Consider the following 10963-nt stretch of genomic DNA (forward strand, 5'->3'; position numbering starts at 1 on the left):
CATTAGAGATGAGTATTCCAAGGTCCTTGATAGAGTTTGGATCATCAACAAGGTCTTGACTATTCAGCCTGTATTTTATTTTCTGATATTTTTTGCCAATATCTAAGACAGAGCATTTATTTGTTGAGATTTGCCAAGACCTTACATTATTTATTTTGAATTCAATAGTTGGGTTCAAATATTTGAACTCCAGTTCCCTCTTTGAGAGGAATCCTTTTTAATCAGAATGTTCTGAATAAATCGTTAGTAAGTGATCGTCCTGCTTCGGTGCCTTATTGGAGTCTGGGATTATTTGGGGCCAGAGTCTAAGCCTTATTTGGCGAACACCAGGTAGAAGGCAGAGTGGCTTTGATAGAAACTGATATTCTGCATTAGACTGCAAAGAATATAACTTTGAAAGAGAGAAGAAAATAACATGAAACGCTTTTCTCCTTTTTGTAATTGTTTACTGAAATTTTGCTGCAGGATATTTTCATAAATAAATCATTATAATATTTACTAGTCTACAAGAAACACTTATTACAGGTTGGAAGACAGAAAAACAGGAAGGAGCAATGGGAAAATAAGTTTTTGTTCATTTACATACATGGTAGAGAATTGCCCTCTGCTGGCAAAGGCAGGGAAAGGTTCATTTTTGGTTAAAGAGCAGCTTTATAACTGCAATCCCATTATTTGGGGATTGCAACTTCCCAATTTTCCATCCATGTGGTGGGAGTTTTAGCCCTAGCCTATTTGGAGCTACAAATCAGGAAAGGCTGTTTCATCTAATAAAGTGATTGTTCTTGGGGGGGGAAATGCTTGAATTCAAAAGACCATGACATTCACCACCAAATAATGGGCAGGTTAAGCCATCCTATGCTGTTTCGTTGTGGTAGGTTGAAGTTGGTTCTGGGAAATGTAAATGAAGAACTCTGGGAAGAACGCCAAGAGCCTACACTTCTAGTAGGATCACCTAAGACATGAAGCTCATTCCAGCTGCTCAGCTAAAGCAAGCCAGAATCTATAATAAATTGGGTAGCAGCAATATAGGAAGATGCAAGTGGCAGATGAGCAGGAGAAGGCAGTGGTAAATGTCTCTGTACATGGATAAACAATGTACAATGATTCGTGACATTGTGCCAAATGAAGTGCTCCTCTAGTTTATTTATTTATTTTGTCAAAAGCTTACAATACAATAGAAATAAGAATAAACATGTTTAAATATAAGAAATAGGAACTAATAATTGGGGACAATAGGACAGGGATGGTAGGCAAGATTATGCACGCCCCTTACAGACCTCTTAGGAATGGGGTGAGGTCAATAGAGGTTAGTTTGAGGGTAAAGGAGTGGGGGTTTGAGCAGGTGACAACAGAATCAGGTAGAGAATTCCAGACACTGACCACTCTGTTACTGAAATTATACTTCCTGCAATCAAGTTTGGAGTGATTTACATTAAGTTTATATCTGTTGTGTGCTCTTGTGTTGTTGCGGTTAAAGCTGAAATATCCATTAACTGGTAAGACACTGGTAGTTGTCTGGCGCTCAAAATGCTGCAGTCACCATTCTGACAAATAAACACACCTTATGATTCTAAGATGATTTTTATTTTCCCATAGCAACATTAACCACAACAAGTCAGGTTCATACTGGGTAAAAGGTATAATCCCAACTGTTTTAAATACAGGGAAGTGGTGGAAGCAAGTGGCAAAACAGCTATCTTGTCTAGCAGGTCGGTTTACCATACAAGGTCTACCATACATACATCAGAGCAAGCTGAGCTATATGGAGGCTTCTTAGTTTGAGGATTCCTCTGTTTTGTAAATCCTTATTTTTAAAAATGATTTATGGCTTGGCATGTTGGGTGGAACAAGTTAAAACATAGATAAGTAAACCACGATATGTAAACCAATTTATGAACCATTGTGCTTTTGCCTTTCTTGTTGGATGGGTGAGTCAGTGAACAACAATGCTTGTGTGCATTCGCTGAAACTTTGTGAAAATCCCTAGATTCTGAAGGTGGGATTTCAAAAGCAATTTATTTCTTGTGAAACTCTTAACACAGAGGTCTCCAAACTTGGCAACTTTCTCAAACTTGGCAACCAGCTATGCTGGTTGAGGAATGCTGGGAATTGAAGTCCACAAGTCTTAAAGTTGCTGAATTTGGGGACGCCTGCTCTAACAGGTTGCTTATTCGTTTGGAAATGAACATCGAAGTCAGAACATTCCATTCAATTGTTTCATGAAATATATCTTAATATCTTTCTTACATCAGGTCTTAATTTTGTAAAATACGTATTGTGCAATATGAACATGTACACATAGTAGCAGCACTTGAGTTCTGGCACTAGATTAGAAGGGCCAAAAGAAACAGAAAAACAGACCTGTTTTTCTGCACTACCAAGTTTGCTGCTACGTACATTTATATGACAAACTGATAAAATTGAGATTGAAATTGATAAGTTTGAAACTCAGGACCCTGATTATTATACTAAGGTTCAGCTAATATGCCAAATTATTTTTAATTTATGATGTTGATGTTAACCATCAGTACATGTATGCAATAATTGTCTTCGTTTTTCTGTAAAATGGAGAAATGAATATTAAATATAATTTATTTTTCTAGCAGCTGGCTGAAAAGAATGCTTTGGCTTTTCAATGCTAATGGGCTAAGCAATATAATTATTAGTAATATAACTGGTACTGTCATTTTTATGATACAATTATACAATTAAGTTTTAAGATAAATCTAAAATAGTTAAGTTTCTTGGTTTATATGTAATGTCCTCTAAATATATTTTACAAATATACTGATATAGTTTCTAGACTTCAGCATTTATTTTTTTTCATTATCATTTAATTTTTAACTATTAAAAATGCAATTCTTGTACAGTTCTACTAAGGCATATAAAATTCATAGTATTCCATTTTTCTGTATGTATAGCAATGGAAAAGTATACATTATGGTGCCTCTCAATTGGCTACTCTAGCCTGCTTCATGAAATTTTCAGTTGGGCAGCATCCATGTGTGGGGGGATGCGGTAGAGGCACAAAAGAGACCAGACACACAAAAATAGTGTCTCAGCAGTTCAAGCCTGCCTCTTTTCTGTATGTATCACAATATCTCAAGCATGGCCAAAGGAGCAGAATGGCGCCTCTTTTGTCATTCTGACAAAAGCAAGACAATCAGATAATCATTTCACATGTGATCCCAAGTTGTTTTGTCTGCCTAAATGCTGCCAAAAAACAATTTAGGAAGGTTACTTGTGTTTTGAAAATCCTTTCCCATCTATTATAACACTGAATGGCAATCATCTTAATATATCTTAATAGGATTATATTTGCTTTAGTTTTTACTCATATCTACTTATTGGGAAATTTAGGCGCACTACATGATACCCCTGAATCTTATCTATATACTGGTGTCAAGTTCTTCACAAATTTTAAAAATGGATTGGTCATGACTTTCCTTTAACGACTTTAGTTCCATTAGTGACCACCTGACATAAATTTCCAGTTCAAACTTTCCCAGTTTTCTATCAGTAGATGATTATTGTGTAGGAAGATCCATGGGAATGGAGCACAAGTGTGAGGAATACGACAACCATTCAAGCTTTGGACTTTTTTGGGTATTTCATGCATGTGGTGTGTATGTGTACATCTCACTGAAATCAATGCAACTTACTCACAGGTGACTGTGTGTAGAATTGCATTTTCTATAGACCTCCACAGACTAATTGATGCACTATATCCCACCATGTACACAACTAGTTTCCTAATTTTGAATTTATTAAAAACAAGCATCCTCAATCGTGCTATATTATAAAAGTATTCTTCTTAACTGCCAGATGTTTATCCCCATTTTACCATAACAGAAATGTGTATCTATATCATACATGTTATATGATACGCTAGTACATTTTGTCTTTTAAAACTCTTAAGGAGTGGACATTGTTAGTGGATGTTTTCAACTGAATTTCTTTAAGTCTGTTTAGTGTCAACCTTCTGTTAGACGTCAAGGGAAAAAAAAGCCATAGTCTTGTTTTTTAGAACAAAAGGGCAATGAAGGTAATATGATCACATAAACCAACCATACAAGATTTTTCCAATCAGCCATAAAAAGAAAAAAAGTAAGGAGAAACCTTCACTTTTTAATTGGGTAATCTTGTTTTCTTTCATGAGGAGAAATGAAAGCTTTCTGTAGAAAACAATGGAGAAATCTGATATTTTACGGTATTATAATGTAAACTGCAAAAACTACCAAAGCTAGTCTAGTGTTATACATCAAAATGATTTTGAAAAAACATATTGAACTTGCAGCAAACTTAATTTGCTGAAAATGCCCTCTCTGACTTCCATTTCATCCAAATCCAGAACTTACCTATGTCTGGGATCTTGAAGGCAGATTTGGTGCATTTTTAAAACCTGAAAACCTTGAAATAGAAATGGGGGGAAAAATACCCACAAGACTTTACAAAATATGATTCAAAATAAACACTGGATTCTTTCTGTGGCTTATATTTGAGGAAACTATCAGTTATTGTAAAATTTGGATTTCAGTTTTATCCTAGAATTTTAAAAATGGCCTTTGGTTTCTAAATTTCTGTACCCACGTATAGGGGGAGAAATAATAAATTTAAAAAACCAAAACACTCCCATCTACTGTTGTTATTTTGCCTTTAAAGTTATTGGATCCCAAGATTCAACAACAATGTACTATAGAAAAGGTAGTCTATATTTTACAGCTTTCTGACTATTGCTATTGTTATACCTGTAGCTGAAATCAACTTTTAGAAACTCAGGAATGCTACATAATATAAATGCCAAGAATAGGGTTCTTTACATGGTGCATGGTATAAACTTACTAAAAAAAATCTTGATTCCAAATTGTAGCAATAAAAACTGAGCCATTTAGAATTGTGGTGCAGCACAGGCACTCCCGCAAATATCATCCTTGCTTAAAGAATTATCCAGGATGCAAGGGATCAGCCTAAATCCCATCTCGTTAAGCAATAAGTTACCTTTTCTTTTTTGAGGTTCAACAAAGGCACACCTGCCATCATCTTGTTGAAACATGACTCGCCCAACATCAAAAGCAGTGTATACTGTAAATGATTATCTAAATAGACTTGATCTTCATCTTGTCTTGGCTTGTGGAAATTTTGGTCTGTAAGCATTCAGACCATTTTACATGACTCTTGTCTTTTCCAACTCTGGTTTAAAGCAGAAGTATCCATGATTGGCTAGGATATTGAACTGAAGTCTGGGCAAAACAATATTATGTAGCTTAGACTATCTAGGAGAATGTCAAAGAAAATACAGTATCGTGTTAAAAAAAAGAGTGTAAAGCAGGAAGGTCCTCAAGAATATACAACTTGCAGACTATTATTATTGATGAGTTGCTCTGCATTTCTCTGTAATGTTTATTATTATTGAGATAAATAAAATATCCATCTTACCATATGATTGTTAGAATATTTACTTATTTGATTTGTATGCCACTTTTATTTCAGTACTAGGTCGTTCCTCTGCATGAATTGATTTCCCTATCCCAACTCCCTCCATTTGCAAGCCCTTTCAGAAGAGAGTAAACTTCCTGGTATTCATCTCATCAAACTATCATTTGCTGGGAGACAGGGAGGTGGCTTCTCCAGTTCTAAAGCTCTGCACTTTGACTCATTCTTCTGACACATGCATAGACAAGAATGTGTGTTACACATGGGTATAATCTTGATTTCTTTTCTCAGAGTGAAACTCCAAACACATTTCAGTTGACATTTTAAAAATTCCACCTGGGAAAGGAAGGGAGGAGTGTTTACTGGACTGATTTACCTCCAGGAAAAGGAGAATAACCACAACATTCTTGTGCTACCCCCATACATTCATATATTAGCTTGAAGGAGGATACATTTTAAGATAGACCAGGTGCAGTATTGTGGAAGTGGCACAAATGCTAAGAAGCTCAATGCTTCCCAGCAGAAAAATAGGACAATTTAAATATATCACAAGCTTTCTTCTAGTCACTCAAGCTAGAAATTTTTGTAAGGGACTGCTACCATAGCATCAAAAATAGGGAAAAAACACCCCACATTTCTGCTACTCTAAGCAGAAATTCTCCACTCACCCTCCTTAAATGAATTAAAGCGTGCATTACTTAGTGCCTGGTAAGTAAATGTTTTTTAATTGGATTTTTTGTCCAACCAGGATAAGCAATCAGGAATACAGGAAAGTCTTTTAATTACAGCACAAGAACCTCTGCACAATATTTAACCCTGATAGTTTTTAGACAAATTCAGCACCTATCTACATGAAAGTGCTTTTTTTTAAAAAAATGCACCTGCTAAAAGCATTTCAGTATACGCCATGACATATACTGTGAATTACAACATCCCTCTGGCTTGACTGACATCCCAATGTCAGTCCCAATCAGGAAGTTAAATGAAGTGTTTTTAAACAGCAAAAATACTGTTTAAATTAATATAACATCCCCCTTTTTTAGATAGTAACCTTTAGAATAACAATAATGATATAAATAATAGTCTTCCTAGTATGTATTTGTTTCTTTTAAAAATGCTTTAGCAGATTGCCATCTTAGAAAAGATGAAAAAATTATTCTAGAATGTTTAAATGAATGTATGGGGAGAGGAGAAATAGTTGAACAGGCAAGCAAGTTTGCTTCTTTATGCAATATTATTATAGCTGACATCCCCATTTTAATTATACCATCAATTGTCTGATGTAAGCTCAAAGTCCTTATCCAAAATGGAATCTGCAAGAGAATTATGTGATTGAGTTAATACCAAAATTATTCAGGGACATACACTATATATTAGATCACATGTGTATTAAAACTCCACTAATTAAATTAATTAAGGTTAAAGGTTAATAAGGTTAAAAAACCTGATTAAATTCTTAAAGTGAAATTTGTTCTGTGGATTGACAAGTACTCTAAACTTTAGGTATAAGACCTTCCAATTTTCCATTGACTGCATCCCTTTACTGATTTCCTCACATACTGTATGTAATTGTTTGAAGATTGCACCAGGTTTTTTCTTTCTGGTATAATTATTATCAAGCCAGAATGTACACAGGCTAATTTTCTTTAAGGTTTGTACACCAAGTCTTTGAATCCAAAATCATATAACAATTTCCATGGCAGGAATGTTTTCAGAACCTCTGGACTACATCTTTTTTAATATTGTTGGAATTGAGGGATATGAAAGAAAGAAAGAAACATCAGTGGAGGAATTGATATGGAATTTGGAGAAATTTTTTATTATATGCGTTGAGAAGGAGTTACTACTAATCTACAGTCTTGTTACTTTGGCTAGAAAACTGATTATGCGAAAAGAAAACTTTTACGTGTAAAAACTGGCAGCTGGGTTACTTAATTCCTCTAGCAATGCTAATTATCTTATGAAAATGGCTATTATGTATTGTTTTGGTGTGCAACTGGGCAAAACATAGAATTAAAATATCCCTGTGTAATTTGTATGGGGTGGAGATGAAAAACCAATTGTCACAGTGTTGATTAATAAACAAAGTTTTAGCATTTCTCACTTTTCCTTCCTTCATATTAGCACCCTATATCTTTCCAACACAATTAGGAGTGAAATATTTTTCATAGAAAACACACACAAAAAAGCAGAATCAGTAGATATCTACTGATAATGGGAAATATCTAGCAAAATAGGCAGGGAAAAAGCCTCATCAGCTCTCTTTGGGTATTGTGACAAGTTGTATTTATTGGGACTGCTCTTTTGCGAACAGGCAACTAGTGGTAACCTGTGAATATCAATACCTACAACATTGTAATGTACCTTGGTCCAAAAATATTGCTCAATGCAAAGAATTGTCAAGAAAAGTTAGCTTTATCTATAAACCTTTCACAATGGAGACTTGCTAACCAATCAATTCACTTCTTTGAAGTTTTACTATATTTCTTAGTTTCAAAATTGCATAGAGTCCTTGGTGATCTCTGAGCTGATTATTTGCTTGGAGATGTTTCATTATCCAATTAGGTAAAATCATCACTGCCAGTGCAAGCGAGTGTGGAATTTATTCTGTCCCTGCCAGGTTTGATGGGGGTGTGTAGTTTTCTCCTCAGTAGTTCCTTGATTGTTTTCTGCTTTTTTTCTTGGTATTAATTCCTGCTTATCTGGGCACTGGCTGCTGGTGGTCATTTCGTTTCCTTAGCTTTTTTATTGTCTCTTTTAAAAAGTGTGCAAAAGTGGTTTATTTCAATGTGTCTATTGATGGCTGATTTGTCTGAATGCCAGCTTTCCATTGTGTTTTTCAATTTAGCTCGGCCTAAGATGGTTCCCCAGTCAAAACTATGGTTGAGTCTGTCCATGTGTTATTATTTTCATTGTATCTTCCAACTGCTAGCTAAATGTTCAGGGATGCATTCTGCTAGTCTTCTGCCCGTCTGTCCTGCATAGTTGTTGTTAACAGTCCTTATACTTTATTTATTTATTTTATTTAGATAACAGTATTAGATAACAAATACAAGTATAAACATGGTTATGAATACATGAAATGGATACAAATAAAAAGAAACATTAGGACAGGGACGGCAGGCACATTGGTGCTCTTAAGCACGCCCCCTACAGACCTCTTAGGAAAGGGGTGAGGTCAATAGTAGACAGTCTAAGGTGAAAGTTTTGGGGGTTTAGGGAAGAAACTAGTCAGGTAGACTATTCCAGACCATTCTGACCATTCTGTTGCTTAAGTCGTATTTCCTGCAATCAAGTTTGGTGCGGTTTACCTTGCGTTTGTATCTATTGTGTGCTTTTGTATTGTTGTGGTTGAAGCTGAAGTATTCACTGACAGGTAGGACATTGAAAGATAATGTTATGCACCACACTTAGGTCGGACCGAAGGTGGTGTTCTAGGTTGTTTAGGTCTAAAATTTCAAGTTTGGTGGCATAAGGCACTCTGCTTCCAATAGAGGAGTGAAGAACTCTTTTCGTGAAATATCTCTGGACTTTCTCGACTGTATTAATATCCAATATGTAATGCCGGTTCTAGACTGATGAGCTGTATTCAAGTATTGGTCTAGCAAATGTTTTGTATGCTGTAGTTAGTAGTGCAATATTACCGGAGAAAAAGCTACATAGAATCAGGCTAACAACTCTTAATGCCTTTTTGGCTATGTAGTTAAAGTGGGCTCTAGCACTTAGATCAGAGGTGATATTCAGCAGGTTCTGACCAGTTCTGAAGAACCGGTAGTGGAAATTTTGAGTAGTTCAGAGAACCGGCCAATACCACCTCTAACTGGTGACTTTACAGTATCCTTCCCCTGCCATGCACACCAAGCCACGCCCACAGAATCGGTAGTAAAATATTGAATCCCACCACTGACTTAGATCATTAGAGATGAGTACTCCAAGGTCCTTGACATAGTGGGGGTCATTAACAAGATCTTCACTATTCAGCTTGTATTTTATTTTCTGATTTATTTTGCCAACATGTAAGACAGAGCATTTATTTGTTGAGATTTGAAGTTGCCAATTGTTTGACCATTCTGACACATAATCGAGGTCTTTTTGAAGGGTAGCAGTATTGTGAGTGGTGTTGAATAGTTTTACATCATCAGCAAAAAGATAGCAGTTGCTCTTAATATCACAGGTCATTTATGTAGAATATAAAGAGAGTTGGTCCTAGAACGCTGCCTTGGGGGACACCACCATTTTCAGGTACAGGATTTGATCGGGCACTCCCTATTTTGACCATTTGTTGCCTGTTTGACAGGAATGTAGCTATCCAGTTATGCAAGTGTCCGGAGATACCAAAAGATTTTAGAAGTAGTTTGTCGTGTACCACTGAATCAAAGGCTTTACAGAAGTCTATGTAAATAGTGTCTTGCTGTAACACTGTATGTTACAGATGACTGCTGTTTTTAATTCTTGGGCTACTAGATCTTTTAATTTACCTAAGATTTTTAGAAGGTTTTAGTTGATTTGTGTGCTACACTGATGCTGTATGGTTGCAATAGCCTGTTTGTTGGTTTCAAGTTTTTTTTATGTATGGTATATGTTCTCCTTTTCATAATTTGTGTTGGTTGTGCTGTGGTTGGTACATTTAGTGTAGGTTTTTTTAAAATAACATTTTCATTTTTAATTTGTTATCGTTTCCTGTTAAAGAAGATATCTAGGAAGGACAATGTCTATGTTGTCTTCTTCTGTTATGAATTTTATTCCTTTGAAAATGTTACATGTGTTTTTCCTAATAGTTCCTTTTTATTAGAATAAAGGTGTTGTCTACATATCAGAATCATACTTTTGGTTGCATGTGTGGGAATGCTATAGTTTCCAGCTGATGTGTTATGGTCTGCACTATGAGTCCTGAGAGTAATAATCTCATGGATGTTCTTCTGATTTATTGGTTTGTTTATCCATGGAACTAGAAATAGGTATGGGGCAGCAGTTGGTGGTGTCCATGGTTCTGGGAGTTGTAGTGCATTTGGCTAGGTAGGATATGTTATGTAGTGCTGCTGCCATGGATTCGTTCACTAGTTCTGGATCTAGGGACACAGAGTGTGAAGACATCAATAGGTACATAGAAATAAACCATATTTACATACCGTTCAAAAATGACAATAAAAAAACTAAGAAACAAAAAGACTATAACAAATCCTCTCATAACGAACATCCAGATAACAGGGATCACATTGCATTAGTGTTGAAAGGATTAGTTAGTGACATTATTGTTGCCCGGGAGATGTCCAGCTGAAGGCCCCTTTCGTGTCCCGGTCAGGAGCTGGAACAAAAGATGGGAGATCACTCTGTCCCACAGCAGCACCTGTGACTCGAACGCAGACTTGCTAACCTCCAACCTGGCATCCTAACAATGTGAGCCCTGTGCTTCTTGGAGAACAGGGTTTTACAGCATGAAAAGAATCAAGCAGAAAACAAAACCCTAATCAAGGAATTACCGATAAGAAAAACAACCTCCACCACCAAACCTGGCAGAGCAAGCTATTGT

Source organism: Notechis scutatus, chromosome 4, assembly GCF_049901735.1.
Source record: "Notechis scutatus isolate UNSWTSFEM ecotype Mainland chromosome 4, rNotScu1.2, whole genome shotgun sequence".
NCBI lineage: Eukaryota > Metazoa > Chordata > Lepidosauria > Squamata > Elapidae > Notechis > Notechis scutatus.